The sequence below is a fragment of the Anomaloglossus baeobatrachus genome, chromosome 4 (assembly GCF_048569485.1).
Source record: "Anomaloglossus baeobatrachus isolate aAnoBae1 chromosome 4, aAnoBae1.hap1, whole genome shotgun sequence".
NCBI lineage: Eukaryota > Metazoa > Chordata > Amphibia > Anura > Aromobatidae > Anomaloglossus > Anomaloglossus baeobatrachus.
This window is the reverse complement of record NC_134356.1, coordinates 645747532-645771482: the sequence shown is the minus strand read 5'-3', so window position 1 is coordinate 645771482 and position 23951 is coordinate 645747532. Positions and strand designations below refer to the sequence as shown.

General features: G+C 39.1%; 18 non-coding genes across 18 annotated transcripts; all 18 read right to left on the bottom strand.

Annotated features, from left to right (window-relative positions):
* Positions 1–409: 409 nt before the first annotated feature.
* TRNAE-CUC (transfer RNA glutamic acid (anticodon CUC)) lies at positions 410–481 on the bottom strand. The gene has a single exon. It is a non-coding gene; the product is annotated as a tRNA-Glu (tRNA).
* Positions 482–1338: 857 nt separating this feature from the next.
* TRNAE-CUC (transfer RNA glutamic acid (anticodon CUC)) lies at positions 1339–1410 on the bottom strand. Its single transcript has one exon. It is a non-coding gene; the product is annotated as a tRNA-Glu (tRNA).
* An 869-nt stretch (positions 1411–2279) lies between these two features.
* Positions 2280–2351, bottom strand: TRNAE-CUC (transfer RNA glutamic acid (anticodon CUC)). Its single transcript has one exon. It is a non-coding gene; the product is annotated as a tRNA-Glu (tRNA).
* Positions 2352–3208: 857 nt separating this feature from the next.
* Positions 3209–3280, bottom strand: TRNAE-CUC (transfer RNA glutamic acid (anticodon CUC)). Its single transcript has one exon. It is a non-coding gene; the product is annotated as a tRNA-Glu (tRNA).
* A 1786-nt stretch (positions 3281–5066) lies between these two features.
* On the bottom strand, positions 5067–5138 carry TRNAE-CUC (transfer RNA glutamic acid (anticodon CUC)). Its single transcript has one exon. It is a non-coding gene; the product is annotated as a tRNA-Glu (tRNA).
* Positions 5139–7861: 2723 nt separating this feature from the next.
* TRNAE-CUC (transfer RNA glutamic acid (anticodon CUC)) lies at positions 7862–7933 on the bottom strand. Its single transcript has one exon. It is a non-coding gene; the product is annotated as a tRNA-Glu (tRNA).
* Positions 7934–8790: 857 nt separating this feature from the next.
* On the bottom strand, positions 8791–8862 carry TRNAE-CUC (transfer RNA glutamic acid (anticodon CUC)). Its single transcript has one exon. It is a non-coding gene; the product is annotated as a tRNA-Glu (tRNA).
* A 1797-nt stretch (positions 8863–10659) lies between these two features.
* TRNAE-CUC (transfer RNA glutamic acid (anticodon CUC)) lies at positions 10660–10731 on the bottom strand. The gene has a single exon. It is a non-coding gene; the product is annotated as a tRNA-Glu (tRNA).
* Positions 10732–12536: 1805 nt separating this feature from the next.
* TRNAE-CUC (transfer RNA glutamic acid (anticodon CUC)) lies at positions 12537–12608 on the bottom strand. Its single transcript has one exon. It is a non-coding gene; the product is annotated as a tRNA-Glu (tRNA).
* Positions 12609–13476: 868 nt separating this feature from the next.
* On the bottom strand, positions 13477–13548 carry TRNAE-CUC (transfer RNA glutamic acid (anticodon CUC)). Its single transcript has one exon. It is a non-coding gene; the product is annotated as a tRNA-Glu (tRNA).
* A 2723-nt stretch (positions 13549–16271) lies between these two features.
* TRNAE-CUC (transfer RNA glutamic acid (anticodon CUC)) lies at positions 16272–16343 on the bottom strand. The gene has a single exon. It is a non-coding gene; the product is annotated as a tRNA-Glu (tRNA).
* Positions 16344–17212: 869 nt separating this feature from the next.
* TRNAE-CUC (transfer RNA glutamic acid (anticodon CUC)) lies at positions 17213–17284 on the bottom strand. Its single transcript has one exon. It is a non-coding gene; the product is annotated as a tRNA-Glu (tRNA).
* An 860-nt stretch (positions 17285–18144) lies between these two features.
* On the bottom strand, positions 18145–18216 carry TRNAE-CUC (transfer RNA glutamic acid (anticodon CUC)). The gene has a single exon. It is a non-coding gene; the product is annotated as a tRNA-Glu (tRNA).
* Positions 18217–19075: 859 nt separating this feature from the next.
* On the bottom strand, positions 19076–19147 carry TRNAE-CUC (transfer RNA glutamic acid (anticodon CUC)). Its single transcript has one exon. It is a non-coding gene; the product is annotated as a tRNA-Glu (tRNA).
* A 1037-nt stretch (positions 19148–20184) lies between these two features.
* On the bottom strand, positions 20185–20256 carry TRNAE-CUC (transfer RNA glutamic acid (anticodon CUC)). Its single transcript has one exon. It is a non-coding gene; the product is annotated as a tRNA-Glu (tRNA).
* An 867-nt stretch (positions 20257–21123) lies between these two features.
* TRNAE-CUC (transfer RNA glutamic acid (anticodon CUC)) lies at positions 21124–21195 on the bottom strand. Its single transcript has one exon. It is a non-coding gene; the product is annotated as a tRNA-Glu (tRNA).
* An 870-nt stretch (positions 21196–22065) lies between these two features.
* Positions 22066–22137, bottom strand: TRNAE-CUC (transfer RNA glutamic acid (anticodon CUC)). The gene has a single exon. It is a non-coding gene; the product is annotated as a tRNA-Glu (tRNA).
* Positions 22138–22996: 859 nt separating this feature from the next.
* Positions 22997–23068, bottom strand: TRNAE-CUC (transfer RNA glutamic acid (anticodon CUC)). The gene has a single exon. It is a non-coding gene; the product is annotated as a tRNA-Glu (tRNA).
* Between the last annotated feature and the right edge of the window lie 883 nt (positions 23069–23951).

Here is a 23951-nt window from a genome sequence, read left to right as displayed (position 1 = left end):
ATTGCAGAAAAAAGTGGCACTCCCCTATCAGGAATTGAACCAGTAAACTAAGAAAACTGCTTGCTAATTAATATGGGATATTCCACAGAGTTGCAGAAAACATATAGGGTTTTAAAAAAAAAAAAAGAGTGTTGCCTTCACTAAAAAGCTGTTTTTCATTTTAGTAGTTGAATCCTGCCTCATTTGAGCTGGAGTTAACAGGTCAATTCAATATACTGAAGATTGTAAGTTTTTTCCTCAGACGGTATGTAGTTTACTCATTATCTTTCGCAGGAGAGCCTAGAAACTTTACCATTCAGTTCCAATATTCTATGGATAAGTAAGGAAATTTTAGGTCAAATGACAGGCCACAATGGCCAACCAATTGCGTCGGCCTTTGAATGTCGAAACAAGCACAGAAAAATTTGCATTCCCATACCGGGAGTCGAACCCGGGCCGCCTGGGTGAGAACCAGGAATCCTAACCGCTAGACCATATGGGAAATGTTGTGCTGTGTAGTCGATGATGTGGAAAAAAAGAACTTTATTTCTTTGAGTAAGCAACTTCTGCACGTTTGCAACAGAAGCTTTCCTTGTTAGCACAATAGGTGGCGCGTCAATCTCAAACTCTTAAGGTCATGATTGTGATCCTCACATGTGGCACTTTTCTTTGGAGATTTTGTCTCCATCTTGTCTAGAGAGCCACATTTGTTTCCACTGAGTACCAAAAATCAACAATAATATATCGAGGGGTTTGAGTCTCTTGACACCAAGAATTTGGAAGTCGAAGGTAAGAATGATTTCCGATATGAGCTTAAATGGCTTTTTGTGCAACAGAATGGAATGAATAGCTAAAAGCTCTTGTGGTCAGCATTTTTCGCTGCAAAGAGCAATTTTAATCTAAACTAACTTTGTCTGCAAGGTATGTGTCGACCTTTGAATGCAGGAACTATTGCAGAAAAAAGTGGCACTCCCCTATCAGGAATTGAACCAGTAAACTAAGAAAACTGCTTGCTAATTAATATGGGATATTCCACAGAGTTGCAGAAAACATATAGGGTTTTAAAAAAAAAAAAAGAGTGTTGCCTTCACTAAAAAGCTGTTTTTCATTTTAGTAGTTGAATCCTGCCTCATTTGAGCTGGAGTTAACAGGTCAATTCAATATACTGAAGATTGTAAGTTTTTTCCTCAGACGGTATGTAGTTTACTCATTATCTTTCGCAGGAGAGCCTAGAAACTTTACCATTCAGTTCCAATATTCTATGGATAAGTAAGGAAATTTTAGGTCAAATGACAGGCCACAATGGCCAACCAATTGCGTCGGCCCTTGAATGTCGAAACAAGCACAGAAAAATTTGCATTCCCATACCGGGAGTCGAACCCGGGCCGCCTGGGTGAGAACCAGGAATCCTAACCGCTAGACCATATGGGAAATGTTGTGCTGTGTAGTCGATGATGTGGAAAAAAAGAACTTTATTTCTTTGAGTAAGCAACTTCTGCACGTTTGCAACAGAAGCTTTCCTTGTTAGCACAATAGGTGGCGCGTCAATCTCAAACTCTTAAGGTCATGATTGTGATCCTCACATGTGGCACTTTTCTTTGGAGATTTTGTCTCCATCTTGTCTAGAGAGCCACATTTGTTTCCACTGAGTACCAAAAATCAACAATAATATATCGAGGGGTTTGAGTCTCTTGAAACCAAAAATTTGGAAGTCGAAGGTAAGAATGATTTCCGATATGAGCTTAAATGGCTTTTTGTGCAACAGAATGGAATGAATAGCTAAAAGCTCTTGTGGTCAGCATTTTTCGCTGCAAAGAGCAATTTTAATCTAAACTAACTTTGTCTGCAAGGTATGTGTCGACCTTTGAATGCAGGAACTATTGCAGAAAAAAGTGGCACTCCCCTATCAGGAATTGAACCAGTAAACTAAGAAAACTGCTTGCTAATTAATATGGGATATTCCACAGAGTTGCAGAAAACATATAGGGTTTTTAAAAAAAAAAAAAAAAAAAAAAAAGAGTGTTGCCTTCACTAAAAAGCTGTTTTTCATTTTAGTAGTTGAATCCTGCCTCATTTGAGCTGGAGTTAACAGGTCAATTCAATATACTGAAGATTGTAAGTTTTTTCCTCAGACGGTATGTAGTTTACTCATTATCTTTCGCAGGAGAGCCTAGAAACTTTACCATTCAGTTCCAATATTCTATGGATAAGTAAGGAAATTTTAGGTCAAATGACAGGCCACAATGGCCAACCAATTGCGTCGGCCTTTGAATGTCGAAACAAGCACAGAAAAATTTGCATTCCCATACCGGGAGTCGAACCCGGGCCGCCTGGGTGAGAACCAGGAATCCTAACCGCTAGACCATATGGGAAATGTTGTGCTGTGTAGTCGATGATGTGGAAAAAAAGAACTTTATTTCTTTGAGTAAGCAACTTCTGCACGTTTGCAACAGAAGCTTTCCTTGTTAGCACAATAGGTGGCGCGTCAATCTCAAACTCTTAAGGTCATGATTGTGATCCTCACATGTGGCACTTTTCTTTGGAGATTTTGTCTCCATCTTGTCTAGAGAGCCACATTTGTTTCCACTGAGTACCAAAAATCAACAATAATATATCGAGGGGTTTGAGTCTCTTGACACCAAGAATTTGGAAGTCGAAGGTAAGAATGATTTCCGATATGAGCTTAAATGGCTTTTTGTGCAACAGAATGGAATGAATAGCTAAAAGCTCTTGTGGTCAGCATTTTTCGCTGCAAAGAGCAATTTTAATCTAAACTAACTTTGTCTGCAAGGTATGTGTCGACCTTTGAATGCAGGAACTATTGCAGAAAAAAGTGGCAGTCCCCTATCAGGAATTGAACCAGTAAACTAAGAAAACTGCTTGCTAATTAATATGGGATATTCCACAGAGTTGCAGAAAACATATAGGGTTTTAAAAAAAAAAAAAGAGTGTTGCCTTCACTAAAAAGCTGTTTTTCATTTTAGTAGTTGAATCCTGCCTCATTTGAGCTGGAGTTAACAGGTCAATTCAATATACTGAAGATTGTAAGTTTTTTCCTCAGACGGTATGTAGTTTACTCATTATCTTTCGCAGGAGAGCCTAGAAACTTTACCATTCAGTTCCAATATTCTATGGATAAGTAAGGAAATTTTAGGTCAAATGACAGGCCACAATGGCCAACCAATTGCGTCGGCCTTTGAATGTCGAAACAAGCACAGAAAAATTTGCATTCCCATACCGGGAGTCGAACCCGGGCCGCCTGGGTGAGAACCAGGAATCCTAACCGCTAGACCATATGGGAAATGTTGTGCTGTGTAGTCGATGATGTGGAAAAAAAGAACTTTATTTCTTTGAGTAAGCAACTTCTGCACGTTTGCAACAGAAGCTTTCCTTGTTAGCACAATAGGTGGCGCGTCAATCTCAAACTCTTAAGGTCATGATTGTGATCCTCACATGTGGCACTTTTCTTTGGAGATTTTGTCTCCATCTTGTCTAGAGAGCCACATTTGTTTCCACTGAGTACCAAAAATCAACAATAATATATTGAGGGGTTTGAGTCTCTTGACACCAAGAATTTGGAAGTCGAAGGTAAGAATGATTTCCGATATGAGCTTAAATGGCTTTTTGTGCAACAGAATGGAATGAATAGCTAAAAGCTCTTGTGGTCAGCATTTTTCGCTGCAAAGAGCAATTTTAATCTAAACTAACTTTGTCTGCAAGGTATGTGTCGACCTTTGAATGCAGGAACTATTGCAGAAAAAAGTGGCACTCCCCTATCAGGAATTGAACCAGTAAACTAAGAAAACTGCTTGCTAATTAATATGGGATATTCCACAGAGTTGCAGAAAACATATAGGGTTTTAAAAAAAAAAAAAGAGTGTTGCCTTCACTAAAAAGCTGTTTTTCATTTTAGTAGTTGAATCCTGCCTCATTTGAGCTGGAGTTAACAGGTCAATTCAATATACTGAAGATTGTAAGTTTTTTCCTCAGACGGTATGTAGTTTACTCATTATCTTTCGCAGGAGAGCCTAGAAACTTTACCATTCAGTTCCAATATTCTATGGATAAGTAAGGAAATTTTAGGTCAAATGACAGGCCACAATGGCCAACCAATTGCGTCGGCCTTTGAATGTCGAAACAAGCACAGAAAAATTTGCATTCCCATACCGGGAGTCGAACCCGGGCCGCCTGGGTGAGAACCAGGAATCCTAACCGCTAGACTATATGGGAAATGTTGTGCTGTGTAGTCGATGATGTGGAAAAAAAGAACTTTATTTCTTTGAGTAAGCAACTTCTGCACGTTTGCAACAGAAGCTTTCCTTGTTAGCACAATAGGTGGCGCGTCAATCTCAAACTCTTAAGGTCATGATTGTGATCCTCACATGTGGCCCTTTTCTTTGGAGATTTTGTCTCCATCTTGTCTAGAGAGCCACATTTGTTTCCACTGAGTACCAAAAATCAACAATAATATATTGAGGGGTTTGAGTCTCTTGACACCAAGAATTTGGAAGTCGAAGGTAAGAATAATTTCCGATATGAGCTCAAATGGCTTTTTGTGCAACAGAATGGAATGAATAGCTAAAAGCTCTTGTGGTCAGCATTTTTCGCTGCAAAGAGCAATTTTAATCTAAACTAACTTTGTCTGCAAGGTATGTGTCGACCTTTGAATGCAGGAACTATTGCAGAAAAAAGTGGCACTCCCCTATCAGGAATTGAACCAGTAAACTAAGAAAACTGCTTGCTAATTAATATGGGATATTCCACAGAGTTGCAGAAAACATATAGGGTTTTAAAAAAAAAAAAAGAGTGTTGCCTTCACTAAAAAGCTGTTTTTCATTTTAGTAGTTGAATCCTGCCTCATTTGAGCTGGAGTTAACAGGTCAATTCAATATACTGAAGATTGTAAGTTTTTTCCTCAGACGGTATGTAGTTTACTCATTATCTTTCGCAGGAGAGCCTAGAAACTTTACCATTCAGTTCCAATATTCTATGGATAAGTAAGGAAATTTTAGGTCAAATGACAGGCCACAATGGCCAACCAATTGCGTCGGCCTTTGAATGTCGAAACAAGCACAGAAAAATTTGCATTCCCATACCGGGAGTCGAACCCGGGCCGCCTGGGTGAGAACCAGGAATCCTAACCGCTAGACCATATGGGAAATGTTGTGCTGTGTAGTCGATGATGTGGAAAAAAAGAACTTTATTTCTTTGAGTAAGCAACTTCTGCACGTTTGCAACAGAAGCTTTCCTTGTTAGCACAATAGGTGGCGCGTCAATCTCAAACTCTTAAGGTCATGATTGTGATCCTCACATGTGGCACTTTTCTTTGGAGATTTTGTCTCCATCTTGTCTAGAGAGCCACATTTGTTTCCACTGAGTACCAAAAATCAACAATAATATATCGAGGGGTTTGAGTCTCTTGACACCAAGAATTTGGAAGTCGAAGGTAAGAATGATTTCCGATATGAGCTTAAATGGCTTTTTGTGCAACAGAATGGAATGAATAGCTAAAAGCTCTTGTGGTCAGCATTTTTCGCTGCAAAGAGCAATTTTAATCTAAACTAACTTTGTCTGCAAGGTATGTGTCGACCTTTGAATGCAGGAACTATTGCAGAAAAAAGTGGCACTCCCCTATCAGGAATTGAACCAGTAAACTAAGAAAACTGCTTGCTAATTAATATGGGATATTCCACAGAGTTGCAGAAAACATATAGGGTTTTAAAAAAAAAAGAGTGTTGCCTTCACTAAAAAGCTGTTTTTCATTTTAGTAGTTGAATCCTGCCTCATTTGAGCTGGAGTTAACAGGTCAATTCAATATACTGAAGATTGTAAGTTTTTTCCTCAGACGGTATGTAGTTTACTCATTATCTTTCGCAGGAGAGCCTAGAAACTTTACCATTCAGTTCCAATATTCTATGGATAAGTAAGGAAATTTTAGGTCAAATGACAGGCCACAATGGCCAACCAATTGCGTCGGCCCTTGAATGTCGAAACAAGCACAGAAAAATTTGCATTCCCATACCGGGAGTCGAACCCGGGCCGCCTGGGTGAGAAGCAGGAATCCTAACCGCTAGACCATATGGGAAATGTTGTGCTGTGTAGTCGATGATGTGGAAAAAAAGAACTTTATTTCTTTGAGTAAGCAACTTCTGCACGTTTGCAACAGAAGCTTTCCTTGTTAGCACAATAGGTGGCGCGTCAATCTCAAACTCTTAAGGTCATGATTGTGATCCTCACATGTGGCACTTTTCTTTGGAGATTTTGTCTCCATCTTGTCTAGAGAGCCACATTTGTTTCCACTGAGTACCAAAAATCAACAATAATATATCGAGGGGTTTGAGTCTCTTGAAACCAAAAATTTGGAAGTCGAAGGTAAGAATGATTTCCGATATGAGCTTAAATGGCTTTTTGTGCAACAGAATGGAATGAATAGCTAAAAGCTCTTGTGGTCAGCATTTTTCGCTGCAAAGAGCAATTTTAATCTAAACTAACTTTGTCTGCAAGGTATGTGTCGACCTTTGAATGCAGGAACTATTGCAGAAAAAAGTGGCACTCCCCTATCAGGAATTGAACCAGTAAACTAAGAAAACTGCTTGCTAATTAATATGGGATATTCCACAGAGTTGCAGAAAACATATAGGGTTTTTAAAAAAAAAAAAAAAAAAAAAAGAGTGTTGCCTTCACTAAAAAGCTGTTTTTCATTTTAGTAGTTGAATCCTGCCTCATTTGAGCTGGAGTTAACAGGTCAATTCAATATACTGAAGATTGTAAGTTTTTTCCTCAGACGGTATGTAGTTTACTCATTATCTTTCGCAGGAGAGCCTAGAAACTTTACCATTCAGTTCCAATATTCTATGGATAAGTAAGGAAATTTTAGGTCAAATGAAAGGCCACAATGGCCAACCAATTGCGTCGGCCTTTGAATGTCGAAACAAGCACAGAAAAATTTGCATTCCCATACCGGGAGTCGAAACCCGGGCCGCCTGGGTGAGAACCAGGAATCCTAACCGCTAGACCATATGGGAAATGTTGTGCTGTGTAGTCGATGATGTGGAAAAAAAGAACTTTATTTCTTTGAGTAAGCAACTTCTGCACGTTTGCAACAGAAGCTTTCCTTGTTAGCACAATAGGTGGCGCGTCAATCTCAAACTCTTAAGGTCATGATTGTGATCCTCACATGTGGCCCTTTTCTTTGGAGATTTTGTCTCCATCTTGTCTAGAGAGCCACATTTGTTTCCACTGAGTACCAAAAATCAACAATAATATATTGAGGGGTTTGAGTCTCTTGACACCAAGAATTTGGAAGTCGAAGGTAAGAATAATTTCCGATATGAGTTTAAATGGCTTTTTGTGCAACAGAATGGAATGAATAGCTAAAAGCTCTTGTGGTCAGCATTTTTCGCTGCAAAGAGCAATTTTAATCTAAACTAACTTTGTCTGCAAGGTATGTGTCGACCTTTGAATGCAGGAACTATTGCAGAAAAAAGTGGCACTCCCCTATCAGGAATTGAACCAGTAAACTAAGAAAACTGCTTGCTAATTAATATGGGATATTCCACAGAGTTGCAGAAAACATATAGGGTTTTAAAAAAAAAAAAAGAGTGTTGCCTTCACTAAAAAGCTGTTTTTCATTTTAGTAGTTGAATCCTGCCTCATTTGAGCTGGAGTTAACAGGTCAATTCAATATAATGAAGATTGTAAGTTTTTTCCTCAGACGGTATGTAGTTTACTCATTATCTTTCGCAGGAGAGCCTAGAAACTTTACCATTCAGTTCCAATATTCTATGGATAAGTAAGGAAATTTTAGGTCAAATGACAGGCCACAATGGCCAACCAATTGCGTCGGCCTTTGAATGTCGAAACAAGCACAGAAAAATTTGCATTCCCATACCGGGAGTCGAACCCGGGCCGCCTGGGTGAGAACCAGGAATCCTAACCGCTAGACCATATGGGAAATGTTGTGCTGTGTAGTCGATGATGTGGAAAAAAAGAACTTTATTTCTTTGAGTAAGCAACTTCTGCACGTTTGCAACAGAAGCTTTCCTTGTTAGCACAATAGGTGGCGCGTCAATCTCAAACTCTTAAGGTCATGATTGTGATCCTCACATGTGGCACTTTTCTTTGGAGATTTTGTCTCCATCTTGTCTAGAGAGCCACATTTGTTTCCACTGAGTACCAAAAATCAACAATAATATATCGAGGGGTTTGAGTCTCTTGACACCAAGAATTTGGAAGTCGAAGGTAAGAATGATTTCCGATATGAGCTTAAATGGCTTTTTGTGCAACAGAATGGAATGAATAGCTAAAAGCTCTTGTGGTCAGCATTTTTCGCTGCAAAGAGCAATTTTAATCTAAACTAACTTTGTCTGCAAGGTATGTGTCGACCTTTGAATGCAGGAACTATTGCAGAAAAAAGTGGCAGTCCCCTATCAGGAATTGAACCAGTAAACTAAGAAAACTGCTTGCTAATTAATATGGGATATTCCACAGAGTTGCAGAAAACATATAGGGTTTTAAAAAAAAAAAAAGAGTGTTGCCTTCACTAAAAAGCTGTTTTTCATTTTAGTAGTTGAATCCTGCCTCATTTGAGCTGGAGTTAACAGGTCAATTCAATATACTGAAGATTGTAAGTTTTTTCCTCAGACGGTATGTAGTTTACTCATTATCTTTCGCAGGAGAGCCTAGAAACTTTACCATTCAGTTCCAATATTCTATGGATAAGTAAGGAAATTTTAGGTCAAATGACAGGCCACAATGGCCAACCAATTGCGTCGGCCTTTGAATGTCGAAACAAGCACAGAAAAATTTGCATTCCCATACCGGGAGTCGAACCCGGGCCGCCTGGGTGAGAACCAGGAATCCTAACCGCTAGACCATATGGGAAATGTTGTGCTGTGTAGTCGATGATGTGGAAAAAAAGAACTTTATTTCTTTGAGTAAGCAACTTCTGCACGTTTGCAACAGAAGCTTTCCTTGTTAGCACAATAGGTGGCGCGTCAATCTCAAACTCTTAAGGTCATGATTGTGATCCTCACATGTGGCACTTTTCTTTGGAGATTTTGTCTCCATCTTGTCTAGAGAGCCACATTTGTTTCCACTGAGTACCAAAAATCAACAATAATATATCGAGGGGTTTGAGTCTCTTGAAACCAAAAAATTGGAAGTCGAAGGTAAGAATGATTTCCGATATGAGCTTAAATGGCTTTTTGTGCAACAGAATGGAATGAATAGCTAAAAGCTCTTGTGGTCAGCATTTTTCGCTGCAAAGAGCAATTTTAATCTAAACTAACTTTGTCTGCAAGGTATGTGTCGACCTTTGAATGCAGGAACTATTGCAGAAAAAAGTGGCACTCCCCTATCAGGAATTGAACCAGTAAACTAAGAAAACTGCTTGCTAATTAATATGGGATATTCCACAGAGTTGCAGAAAACATATAGGGTTTTTAAAAAAAAAAAAAAAAAAAAAAAGAGTGTTGCCTTCACTAAAAAGCTGTTTTTCATTTTAGTAGTTGAATCCTGCCTCATTTGAGCTGGAGTTAACAGGTCAATTCAATATACTGAAGATTGTAAGTTTTTTCCTCAGACGGTATGTAGTTTACTCATTATCTTTCGCAGGAGAGCCTAGAAACTTTACCATTCAGTTCCAATATTCTATGGATAAGTAAGGAAATTTTAGGTCAAATGAAAGGCCACAATGGCCAACCAATTGCGTCGGCCTTTGAATGTCGAAACAAGCACAGAAAAATTTGCATTCCCATACCGGGAGTCGAACCCGGGCCGCGTGGGTGAGAACCAGGAATCCTAACCGCTAGACCATATGGGAAATGTTGTGCTGTGTAGTCGATGATGTGGAAAAAAAGAACTTTATTTCTTTGAGTAAGCAACTTCTGCACGTTTGCAACAGAAGCTTTCCTTGTTAGCACAATAGGTGGCGCGTCAATCTCAAACTCTTAAGGTCATGATTGTGATCCTCACATGTGGCCCTTTTCTTTGGAGATTTTGTCTCCATCTTGTCTAGAGAGCCACATTTGTTTCCACTGAGTACCAAAAATCAACAATAATATATTGAGGGGTTTGAGTCTCTTGACACCAAGAATTTGGAAGTCGAAGGTAAGAATAATTTCCGATATGAGCTCAAATGGCTTTTTGTGCAACAGAATGGAATGAATAGCTAAAAGCTCTTGTGGTCAGCATTTTTCGCTGCAAAGAGCAATTTTAATCTAAACTAACTTTGTCTGCAAGGTATGTGTCGACCTTTGAATGCAGGAACTATTGCAGAAAAAAGTGGCACTCCCCTATCAGGAATTGAACCAGTAAACTAAGAAAACTGCTTGCTAATTAATATGGGATATTCCACAGAGTTGCAGAAAACATATAGGGTTTTAAAAAAAAAAAAAGAGTGTTGCCTTCACTAAAAAGCTGTTTTTCATTTTAGTAGTTGAATCCTGCCTCATTTGAGCTGGAGTTAACAGGTCAATTCAATATACTGAAGATTGTAAGTTTTTTCCTCAGACGGTATGTAGTTTACTCATTATCTTTCGCAGGAGAGCCTAGAAACTTTACCATTCAGTTCCAATATTCTATGGATAAGTAAGGAAATTTTAGGTCAAATGACAGGCCACAATGGCCAACCAATTGCGTCGGCCTTTGAATGTCGAAACAAGCACAGAAAAATTTGCATTCCCATACCGGGAGTCGAACCCGGGCCGCCTGGGTGAGAACCAGGAATCCTAACCGCTAGACCATATGGGAAATGTTGTGCTGTGTAGTCGATGATGTGGAAAAAAAGAACTTTATTTCTTTGAGTAAGCAACTTCTGCACGTTTGCAACAGAAGCTTTCCTTGTTAGCACAATAGGTGGCGCGTCAATCTCAAACTCTTAAGGTCATGATTGTGATCCTTACATGTGGCACTTTTCTTTGGAGATTTTGTCTCCATCTTGTCTAGAGAGCCACATTTGTTTCCACTGAGTACCAAAAATCAACAATAATATATCGAGGGGTTTGAGTCTCTTGACACCAAGAATTTGGAAGTCGAAGGTAAGAATGATTTCCGATATGAGCTTAAATGGCTTTTTGTGCAACAGAATGGAATGAATAGCTAAAAGCTCTTGTGGTCAGCATTTTTCGCTGCAAAGAGCAATTTTAATCTAAACTAACTTTGTCTGCAAGGTATGTGTCGACCTTTGAATGCAGGAACTATTGCAGAAAAAAGTGGCAGTCCCCTATCAGGAATTGCACCAGTAAACTAAGAAAACTGCTTGCTAATTAATATGGGATATTCCACAGAGTTGCAGAAAACATATAGGGTTTAAAAAAAAAAAAAAAAAAAAAAAAAAAAAAAAGAGTGTTGCCTTCACTAAAAAGCTGTTTTTCATTTTAGTAGTTGAATCCTGCCTCATTTGAGCTGGAGTTAACAGGTCAATTCAATATACTGAAGATTGTAAGTTTTTTCCTCAGACGGTATGTAGTTTACTCATTATCTTTCGCAGGAGAGCCTAGAAACTTTACCATTCAGTTCCAATATTCTATGGATAAGTAAGGAAATTTTAGGTCAAATGACAGGCCACAATGGCCAACCAATTGCGTCGGCCTTTGAATGTCGAAACAAGCACAGAAAAGTTTGCATTCACATACCGGGAGTCGAACCCGGGCCGCCTGGGTGAGAACCAGGAATCCTAACCGCTAGACCATATGGGAAATGTTGTGCTGTGTAGTCGATGATGTGGAAAAAAAGAACTTTATTTCTTTGAGTAAGCAACTTCTGCACGTTTGCAACAGAAGCTTTCCTTGTTAGCACAATAGGTGGCGCGTCAATCTCAAACTCTTAAGGTCATGATTGTGATCCTAACATGTGGCCCTTTTCTTTGGAGATTTTGTCTCCATCTTGTCTAGAGAGCCACATTTGTTTCCACTGAGTACCAAAAATCAACAATAATATGTTGAGGGGTTTGAGTCTCTTGACACCAAGAATTTGGAAGTCGAAGGTAAGAATAATTTCCGATATGAGCTCAAATGGCTTTTTGTGCAACAGAATGGAATGAATAGCTAAAAGCTCTTGTGGTCAGCATTTTTCGCTGCAAAGAGCAATTTTAATCTAAACTAACTTTGTCTGCAAGGTATGTGTCGACCTTTGAATGCAGGAACTATTGCAGAAAAAAGTGGCACTCCCCTATCAGGAATTGAACCAGTAAACTAAGAAAACTGCTTGCTAATTAATATGGGATATTCCACAGAGTTGCAGAAAACATATAGGGTTTTAAAAAAAAAAAAAAGAGTGTTGCTTTCACTAAAAAGCTGTTTTTCATTTTAGTAGTTGAATCCTGCCTCATTTGAGCTGGAGTTAACAGGTCAATTCAATATACTGAAGATTGTAAGTTTTTTCCTCAGACGGTATGTAGTTTACTCATTATCTTTCGCAGGAGAGCCTAGAAACTTTACCATTCAGTTCCAATATTCTATGGATAAGTAAGGAAATTTTAGGTCAAATGACAGGCCACAATGGCCAACCAATTGCGTCGGCCTTTGAATGTCGAAACAAGCACAGAAAAATTTGCATTCCCATACCGGGAGTCGAACCCGGGCCGCCTGGGTGAGAACCAGGAATCCTAACCGCTAGACCATATGGGAAATGTTGTGCTGTGTAGTCGATGATGTGGAAAAAAAGAACTTTATTTCTTTGAGTAAGCAACTTCTGCACGTTTGCAACAGAAGCTTTCCTTGTTAGCACAATAGGTGGCGCGTCAATCTCAAACTCTTAAGGTCATGATTGGGATCCTCACATGTGGCACTTTTCTTTGGAGATTTTGTCTCCATCTTGTCTAGAGAGCCACATTTGTTTCCACTGAGTACCAAAAATCAACAATAATATATTGAGGGGTTTGAGTCTCTTGACACCAAGAATTTGGAAGTCGAAGGTAAGAATGATTTCCGATATGAGCTCAAATGGCTTTTTGTGCAACAGAATGGAATGAATAGCTAAAAGCTCTTGTGGTCAGCATTTTTCGCTGCAAAGAGCAATTTTAATCTAAACTAACTTTGTCTGCAAGGTATGTGTCGACCTTTGAATGCAGGAACTATTGCAGAAAAAAGTGGCAGTCCCCTATCAGGAATTGAACCAGTAAACTAAGAAAACTGCTTGCTAATTAATATGGGATATTCCACAGAGTTGCAGAAAACATATAGGGTTTTAAAAAAAAAAAAAAAAAAAAAAAAGAGTGTTGCCTTCACTAAAAAGCTGTTTTTCATTTTAGTAGTTGAATCCTGCCTCATTTGAGCTGGAGTTAACAGGTCAATTCAATATACTGAACATTGTAAGTTTCTTCCTCAGACGGTATGTAGTTTACTCATTATCTTTGGCAGGAGAGCCTAGAAACTTTACCATTCAGTTCCAATATTCTATGGATAAGTAAGGAAATTTTAGGTCAAATGACAGGCCACAATGGCCAAACAATTGCGTCGGCCTTTGAATGTCGAAACAAGCACAGAAAAATTTGCATTCCCATACCGGGAGTCGAACCCGGGCCGCCTGGGTGAGAACCAGGAATCCTAACCGCTAGACCATATGGGAAATGTTGTTCTGTGTAGTCGATGATGTGGAAAAAAAGAACTTTATTTCTTTGAGTAAGCAACTTCTGCACGTTTGCAACAGAAGCTTTCCTTGTTAGCACAATAGGTGGCGCGTCAATCTCAAACTCTTAAGGTCATGATTGTGATCCTCACATGTGGCCCTTTTCTTTGGAGATTTTGTCTCCATCTTGTCTAGAGAGCCACATTTGTTTCCACTGAGTACCAAAAATCAACAATAATATGTTGAGGGGTTTGAGTCTCTTGACACCAAGTATTTGGAAGTCGAAGGTAAGAATGATTTCCGATATGAGCTCAAATGGCTTTTTGTGCAAAAGAATGGAATGAATGGCTAAAAGCTCTTGTGGTCAGCATTTTTCGCTGCAAAGAGCAATTTTAATCTAAACTAACTTTGTCTGCAAGGTATGTGTCGACCTTTGAATGCAGGAACTATTGCAGAAAAAAGTGGCACTCCCCTATCAGGAATTGAACCAGTAAACTAAGAAAACTGCTTGCTAATTAATATGGGATATTCCACAGAGTTGCAGAAAACATATAGGGTTTTAAAAAAAAAAAAGAGTGTTGCCTTCACTAAAAAGCTGTTTTTCATTTTAGTAGTTGAATCCTGCCTCATTTGAGCTGGAGTTAACAGGTCAATTCAATATACTGAAGATTGTAAGTTTTTTCCTCAGACGGTATGTAGTTTACTCATTATCTTTCGCAGGAGAGCCTAGAAACTTTACCATTCAGTTCCAATATTCTATGGATAAGTAAGGAAATTTTAGGTCAAATGACAGGCCACAATGGAAAACCAATTGCGTCGGCCTTTGAATGTCGAAACAAGCACAGAAAAGTTTGCATTCACATACCGGGAGTCGAACCCGGGCCGCCTGGGTGAGAACCAGGAATCCTAACCGCTAGACCATATGGGAAATGTTGTGCTGTGTAGTCGATGATGTGGAAAAAAAGAACTTTATTTCTTTGAGTAAGCAACTTCTGCACGTTTGCAACAGAAGCTTTCCTTGTTAGCACAATAGGTGGCGCGTCAATCTCAAACTCTTAAGGTCATGATTGTGATCCTAACATGTGGCCCTTTTCTTTGGAGATTTTGTCTCCATCTTGTCTAGAGAGCCACATTTGTTTCCACTGAGTACCAAAAATCAACAATAATATATTGAGGGGTTTGAGTCTCTTGACACCAAGAATTTGGAAGTCGAAGGTAAGAATGATTTCCGATATGAGCTCAAATGGCTTTTTGTGCAACAGAATGGAATGAATAGCTAAAAGCTCTTGTGGTCAGCATTTTTCGCTGCAAAGAGCAATTTTAATCTAAACTAACTTTGTCTGCAAGGTATGTGTCGACCTTTGAATGCAGGAACTATTGCAGAAAAAAGTGGCAGTCCCCTATCAGGAATTGAACCAGTAAACTAAGAAAACTGCTTGCTAATTAATATGGGATATTCCACAGAGTTGCAGAAAACATATAGGGTTTTAAAAAAAAAAAAAAAAAAAAAAAGAGTGTTGCCTTCACTAAAAAGCTGTTTTTCATTTTAGTAGTTGAATCCTGCCTCATTTGAGCTGGAGTTAACAGGTCAATTCAATATACTGAACATTGTAAGTTTTTTCCTCAGACGGTATGTAGTTTACTCATTATCTTTGGCAGGAGAGCCTAGAAACTTTACCATTCAGTTCCAATATTCTATGGATAAGTAAGGAAATTTTAGGTCAAATGACAGGCCACAATGGCCAAACAATTGCGTCGGCCTTTGAATGTCGAAACAAGCACAGAAAAATTTGCATTCCCATACCGGGAGTCGAACCCGGGCCGCCTGGGTGAGAACCAGGAATCCTAACCGCTAGACCATATGGAAAATGTTGTGCTGTGTAGTTGATGATGTGGAAAAAAAGAACTTTATTTCTTTAAGTAAGCAACTTCTGCACGTTTGCAACAGAAGCTTTCCTTGTTAGCACAATAGGTGGCGCGTCAATCTCAAACTCTTAAGGTCATGATTGTGATCCTCACATGTGGCCCTTTTCTTTGGAGATTTTGTCTCCATCTTGTCTAGAGAGCCACATTTGTTTCCACTGAGTACCAAAAATCAACAATAATATGTTGAGGGGTTTGAGTCTCTTGACACCAAGAATTTGGAAGTCGAAGGTAAGAATGATTTCCGATATGAGCTCAAATGGCTTTTTGTGCAACAGAATGGAATGAATAGCTAAAAGCTCTTGTGGTCAGCATTTTTCGCTGCAAAGAGCAATTTTAATCTAAACTAACTTTGTCTGCAAGGTATGTGTCGACCTTTGAATGCAGGAACTATTGCAGAAAAAAGTGGCAGTCCCCTATCAGGAATTGAACCAGTAAACTAAGAAAACTGCTTGCTAATTAATATGGGATATTCCACAGAGTTGCAGAAAACATATAGGGTTTTAAAAAAAAAAAAGAGTGTTGCCTTCACTAAAAAGCTGTTTTTCATTTTAGTAGTTGAATCCTGCCTCATTTGAGCTGGAGTTAACAGGTCAATTCAATATACTGAACATTGTAAGTTTTTTCCTCAGACGGTATGTAGTTTACTCATTATCTTTGGCAGGAGAGCCTAGAAACTTTACCATTCAGTTCCAATATTCTATGGATAAGTAAGGAAATTTTAGGTCAAATGACAGGCCACAATGGCCAAACAATTGCGTCGGCCTTTGAATGTCGAAACAAGCACAGAAAAATTTGCATTCCCATACCGGGAGTCGAACCCGGGCCGCCTGGGTGAGAACCAGGAATCCTAACCGCTAGACCATATGGGAAATGTTGTGCTGTGTAGTCGATGATGTGGAAAAAAAGAACTTTATTTCTTTAAGTAAGCAACTTCTGCACGTTTGCAACAGAAGCTTTCCTTGTTAGCACAATAGGTGGCGCGTCAATCTCAAACTCTTAAGGTCATGATTGTGATCCTCACATGTGGCCTTTTTCTTTGGAGATTTTGTCTCCATCTTGTCTAGAGAGCCACATTTGTTTCCACTGAGTACCAAAAATCAACAATAATATGTTGAGGGGTTTGAGTCTCTTGACACCAAGTATTTGGAAGTTGAAGGTAAGAATGATTTCCGATATGAGCTCAAATGGCTTTTTGTGCAAAAGAATGGAATGAATGGCTAAAAGCTCTTGTGGTCAGCATTTTTCGCTGCAAAGAGCAATTTTAATCTAAACTAACTTTGTCTGCAAGATATGTGTCGACCTTTGAATGCAGGAACTATTGCAGAAAAAAGTGGCACTCCCCTATCAGGAATTGAACCAGTAAACTAAGAAAACTGCTTGCTAATTAATATGGGATATTCCACAGAGTTGCAGAAAACATATAGGGTTTTAAAAAAAAAAAAAAAGAAAAAAAAAGAGTGTTGCCTTCACTAAAAAGCTGTTTTTCATTTTAGTAGTTGAATCCTGCCTCATTTGAGCTGGAGTTAACAGGTTAATTCAATATACTGAAGATTGTAAGTTTTTTCCTCAGACGGTATGTAGTTTACTCATTATCTTTCGCAGGAGAGCCTAGAAACTTTACCATTCAGTTCCAATATTCTATGGATAAGTAAGGAAATTTTAGGTGAAATGACAAGCCACAATGGCCAACCAATTGCGTCGGCCTTTGAATGTCGAAACAAGCACAGAAAAATTTGCATTCCCATACCGGGAGTCGAACCCGGGCCGCCTGGGTGAGAACCAGGAATCCTAACCGCTAGACCATATGGGAAATGTTGTGCTGTGTAGTCGATGATGTGGAAAAAAAGAAATTTATTTCTTTGAGTAAGCAACTTCTGCATGTTTGCAACAGAAGCGTTCCTTTTTAGCACAATAGGTGGCGCGTCAATCTCAAACTCTTAAGGTCATGATTGTGATCCTCACATGTGGCACTTTTCTTTAGAGATTTTGTCTCCATCTTGTCTAGAGAGCCACATTTGTTTCCACTGAGTACCAAAAATCAACAATAATATATCGAGGGGTTTGAGTCTCTTGACACCAAGAATTTGGAAGTCGAAGGTAAGAATGATTTCCGATATGAGCTCAAATGGCTTTTTGTGCAACAGAATGGAATGAATAGCTAAAAGCTCTTGTGGTCAGCATTTTTCGCTGCAAAGAGCAATTTTAATCTAAACTAACTTTTGTCTGCAAGGTATGTGTCGACCTTTGAATGCAGGAACTATTGCAGAAAAAAGTGGCAGTCCCCTATCAGGAATTGAACCAGTAAACTAAGAAAACTGCTTGCTAATTAATATGGGATATTCCACAGAGTTGCAGAAAACATATAGGGTTTTAAAAAAAAAAAAAAAGAGTGTTGCCTTCACTAAAAAGCTGTTTTTCATTTTAGTAGTTGAATCCTGCCTCATTTGAGCTGGAGTTAACAGGTCAATTCAATATACTGAAGATTGTAAGTTTTTTCCTCAGATGGTATGTAGTTTACTCATTATCTTTCGCAGGAGAGCCTAGAAACTTTACCATTCAGTTCCAATATTCTATGGATAAGTAAGGAAATTTTAGGTCAAATGACAGGCCACAATGGCCAACCAATTGCGTCGGCCTTTGAATGTCGAAACAAGCACAGAAAAATTTGCATTCCCATACCGGGAGTCGAACCCGGGCCGCCTGGGTGAGAACCAGGAATCCTAACCGCTAGACCATATGGGAAATGTTGTGCTGTGTAGTCGATGATGTGGAAAAAAAGAACTTTATTTCTTTGAGTAAGCAACTTCTGCACGTTTGCAACAGAAGCTTTCCTTGTTAGCACAATAGGTGGCGCGTCAATCTCAAACTCTTAAGGTCATGATTGTGATCCTCACATGTGGCACTTTTCTTTGGAGATTTTGTCTCCATCTTGTCTAGAGAGCCACATTTGTTTCCACTGAGTACCAAAAATCAACAATAATAAATCGAGGGGTTTGAGTCTCTTGACACCAAGAATTTGGAAGTCGAAGGTAAGAATGATTTCCGATATGAGCTTAAATGGCTTTTTGTGCAACAGAATGGAATGAATAGCTAAAAGCTCTTGTGGTCAGCATTTTTCGCTGCAAAGAGCAATTTTAATCTAAACTAACTTTGTCTGCAAGGTATGTGTCGACCTTTGAATGCAGGAACTATTGCAGAAAAAAGTGGCAGTCCCCTATCAGGAATTGAACCAGTAAACTAAGAAAACTGCTTGCTAATTAATATGGGATATTCCACAGAGTTGCAGAAAACATATAGGGTTTAAAAAAAAAAAAAAAAGAGTGTTGCCTTCACTAAAAAGCTGTTTTTCATTTTAGTAGTTGAATCCTGCCTCATTTGAGCTGGAGTTAACAGGTCAATTCAATATACTGAAGATTGTAAGTTTTTTCCTCAGACGGTATGTAGTATACTCATTATCTTTCGCAGGAGAGCCTAGAAACTTTACCATTCAGTTCCAATATTCTATGGATAAGTAAGGAAATTTTAGGTCAAATGACAGGCCACAATGGCCAACCAATTGCGTCGGCCTTTGAATGTCGAAACAAGCACAGAAAAATTTGCATTCCCATACCGGGAGTCGAACCCGGGCCGCCTGGGTGAGAACCAGGAATCCTAACCACTAGACCATATGGGAAATGTTGTGCTGTGTAGTCGATGATGTGGAAAAAAAGAACTTTACTTCTTTGAGTAAGCACAACTTCTGCACGTTTGCAACAGAAGCTTTCCTTGTTAGCACAATAGGTGGCGCGTCAATTTCAAACTCTTAAGGCCCTGTCACACACAGAGATAAATCTGCGGCAGATCTGTGGTTGCAGTGAAATTGTGGACAATCAGTGCCAGGTTTGTGGCTATGTACAAATGGAACAATATGTCCATGATTTCACTGCAACCACAGATCTGCCAAAGATTTATTTCTGTGTGTGACAGGGCCTTTAAGGTCATGATTGTGATCCTCACATGTGGCCCTTTTCTTTGGAGATTTTGTCTCCATCTTGTCTAGAGAGCCACATTTGTTTCCACTGAGTACCAAAAATCAACAATAATATATTGAGGGGTTTGAGTCCCTTGACACCAAGTATTTGGAAGTCGAAGGTAAGAATGATTTCCGATATGAGCTCAAATGGCTTTTTGTGCAAAAGAATGGAATGAATGGCTAAAAGCTCTTGTGGTCAGCATTTTTCGCTGCAAAGAGCAATTTTAATCTAAACTAACTTTGTCTGCAAGGTATGTGTCGACCTTTGAATGCAGGAACTATTGCAGAAAAAAGTGGCACTCCCCTGTCAGGAATTGAACCAGTAAACTAAGAAAACTGCTTGCTAATTAATATGGGATATTCCACAGAGTTGCAGAAAACATATAGGGTTTTAAAAATAAAAAAAAAAAAAAAAGAGTGTTGCCTTCACTAAAAAGCTGTTTTTCATTTTAGTAGTTGAATCCTGCCTCATTTGAGCTGGAGTTAACAGGTCACTTCAATATACTGAAGATTGTAAGTTTTTTCCTCAGACGGTATGTAGTTTACTCATTATCTTTCGCAGGAGAGCCTAGAAACTTTACCATTCAGTTCCAATATTCTATGGATAAGTAAGGAAATTTTAGGTCAAATGACAGGCCACAATGGCCAACCAATTGCGTCGGCCTTTGAATGTCGAAACAAGCACAGAAAAATTTGCATTCCCATACCGGGAGTCGAACCCGGGCCGCCTGGGTGAGAACCAGGAATCCTAACCGCTAGACCATATGGGAAATGTTGTGCTGTGTAGTCGATGATGTGGAAAAATAGAACTTTATTTCTTTGAGTAAGCAACTTCTGCACATTTGCAACAGAAGCTTTCCTTGTTAGCACAATAGGTGGCGCGTCAATCTCAAACTCTTAAGGTCATGATTGTGATCCTCACATGTGGCCCTTTTCTTTGGAGATTTTGTCTCCATCTTGTCTAGAGAGCCACATTTGTTTCCACTGAGTACCAAAAATCAACAATAATATGTTGAGGGGTTTGAGTCTCTTGACACCAAGAATTTGGAAGTCGAAGGTAAGAATGATTTCCGATATGAGCTCAAATGGCTTTTTGTGCAACAGAATGGAATGAATAGCTAAAAGCTCTTGTGGTCAGCATTTTTCGCTGCAAAGAGCAATTTTAATCTAAACTAACTTTGTCTGCAAGGTATGTGTCGACCTTTGAATGCAGGAACTATTGCAGAAAAAAGTGGCAGTCCCCTATCAGGAATTGAACCAGTAAACTAAGAAAACTGCTTGCTAATTAATATGGGATATTCCACAGAGTTGCAGAAAACATATAGGGTTTTAAAAAAAAAAAAAAAAAAAAAAAGAGTGTTGCCTTCACTAAAAAGCTGTTTTTCATTTTAGTAGTTGAATCCTGCCTCATTTGAGCTGGAGTTAACAGGTCAATTCAATATACTGAACATTGTAAGTTTTTTCCTCAGACGGTATGTAGTTTACTCATTATCTTTGGCAGGAGAGCCTAGAAACTTTACCATTCAGTTCCAATATTCTATGGATAAGTAAGGAAATTTTAGGTCAAATGACAGGCCACAATGGCCAAACAATTGCGTCGGCCTTTGAATGTCGAAACAAGCACAGAAAAATTTGCATTCCCATACCGGGAGTCGAACCCGGGCCGCCTGGGTGAGAACCAGGAATCCTAACCGCTAGACCATATGGGAAATGTTGTGCTGTGTAGTCGATGATGTGGAAAAAAAGAACTTTATTTCTTTAAGTAAGCAACTTCTGCACGTTTGCAACAGAAGCTTTCCTTGTTAGCACAATAGGTGGCGCGTCAATCTCAAACTCTTAAGGTCATGATTGTGATCCTCACATGTGGCCTTTTTCTTTGGAGATTTTGTCTCCATCTTGTCTAGAGAGCCACATTTGTTTCCACTGAGTACCAAAAATCAACAATAATATGTTGAGGGGTTTGAGTCTCTTGACACCAAGTATTTGGAAGTTGAAGGTAAGAATGATTTCCGATATGAGCTCAAATGGCTTTTTGTGCAAAAGAATGGAATGAATGGCTAAAAGCTCTTGTGGTCAGCATTTTTCGCTGCAAAGAGCAATTTTAATCTAAACTAACTTTGTCTGCAAGGTATGTGTCGACCTTTGAATGCAGGAACTATTGCAGAAAAAAGTGGCACTCCCCTATCAGGAATTGAACCAGTAAACTAAGAAAACTGCTTGCTAATTAATATGGGATATTCCACAGAGTTGCAGAAAACATATAGGGTTTTAAAAAAAAAAAAAAAAGAAAAAAAAAGAGTGTTGCCTTCACTAAAAAGCTGTTTTTCATTTTAGTAGTTGAATCCTGCCTCATTTGAGCTGGAGTTAACAGGTTAATTCAATATACTGAAGATTGTAAGTTTTTTCCTCAGACGGTATGTAGTTTACTCATTATCTTTCGCAGGAGAGCCTAGAAACTTTACCATTCAGTTCCAATATTCTATGGATAAGTAAGGAAATTTTAGGTGAAATGACAAGCCACAATGGCCAACCAATTGCGTCGGCCTTTGAATGTCGAAACAAGCACAGAAAAATTTGCATTCCCATACCGGGAGTCGAACCCGGGCCGCCTGGGTGAGAACCAGGAATCCTAACCGCTAGACCATATGGGAAATGTTGTGCTGTGTAGTCGATGATGTGGAAAAAAAGAAATTTATTTCTTTGAGTAAGCAACTTCTGCATGTTTGCAACAGAAGCGTTCCTTTTTAGCACAATAGGTGGCGCGTCAATCTCAAACTCTTAAGGTCATGATTGTGATCCTCACATGTGGCACTTTTCTTTAGAGATTTTGTCTCCATCTTGTCTAGAGAGCCACATTTGTTTCCACTGAGTACCAAAAATCAACAATAATATATCGAGGGGTTTGAGTCTCTTGACACCAAGAATTTGGAAGTCGAAGGTAAGAATGATTTCCGATATGAGCTCAAATGGCTTTTTGTGCAACAGAATGGAATGAATAGCTAAAAGCTCTTGTGGTCAGCATTTTTCGCTGCAAAGAGCAATTTTAATCTAAACTAACTTTGTCTGCAAGGTATGTGTCGACCTTTGAATGCAGGAACTATTGCAGAAAAAAGTGGCAGTCCCCTATCAGGAATTGAACCAGTAAACTAAGAAAACTGCTTGCTAATTAATATGGGATATTCCACAGAGTTGCAGAAAACATATAGGGTTTTAAAAAAAAAAAAAAAGAGTGTTGCCTTCACTAAAAAGCTGTTTTTCATTTTAGTAGTTGAATCCTGCCTCATTTGAGCTGGAGTTAACAGGTCAATTCAATATACTGAAGATTGTAAGTTTTTTCCTCAGATGGTATGTAGTTTACTCATTATCTTTCGCAGGAGAGCCTAGAAACTTTACCATTCAGTTCCAATATTCTATGGATAAGTAAGGAAATTTTAGGTCAAATGACAGGCCACAATGGCCAACCAATTGCGTCGGCCTTTGAATGTCGAAACAAGCACAGAAAAATTTGCATTCCCATACCGGGAGTCGAACCCGGGCCGCCTGGGTGAGAACCAGGAATCCTAACCACTAGACCATATGGGAAATGTTGTACTGTGTAGTCGATGATGTGGAAAAAAAGAACTTTACTTCTTTGAGTAAGCACAACTTCTGCACGTTTGCAACAGAAGCTTTCCTTGTTAGCACAATAGGTGGCGCGTCAATTTCAAACTCTAAGGGTATGTGCGCACGTTGCTTTTTACCTGCTTTTTACCTGCTTTTTTGCTGCTTTTTCTTCTGCGCTGTTTAATGCCAAAATGGATGTGTTCTTCTATTCAAGCAAAGTCTATGGGAATTTGGGTTTCTTGTTCACACTATGTTGTTCAAAATGCTGCCTTTTTGTGGCAGAACTTTGGTCAAAAACTCAGCTTTGCAGTGCAAAACCCAAATGGCAAAAACAATTGACATGTTGCTTCTTTGAAAAGCTGAGTTTTTGACCAAAGTTCTGCCACAAAAAGGCAGCATTTTGAACAACATAGTGTGAACAAGAAACCCAAATTCCCATAGACTTTGCTTGAATAGAAGAACACATCCATTTTGGCATTAAACAGCGCAGAAGAAAAAGCAGCAAAAAAGCAGGTAAAAAGCAGGTAAAAAGCAACGTGCGCACATACCCTTAAGGCCCTGTCACACACAGAGATAAATCTGCGGCAGATCTGTGGTTGCAGTGAAATTGTGGACAATCAGTGCCAGGTTTGTGGCTATGTACAAATGGAACAATATGTCCATGATTTCACTGCAACCACAGATCTGCCAAAGATTTATTTCTGTGTGTGACAGGGCCTTTAAGGTCATGATTGTGATCCTCACATGTGGCCCTTTTCTTTGGAGATTTTGTCTCCATCTTGTCTAGAGAGCCACATTTGTTTCCACTGAGTACCAAAAATCAACAATAATATATTGAGGGGTTTGAGTCCCTTGACACCAA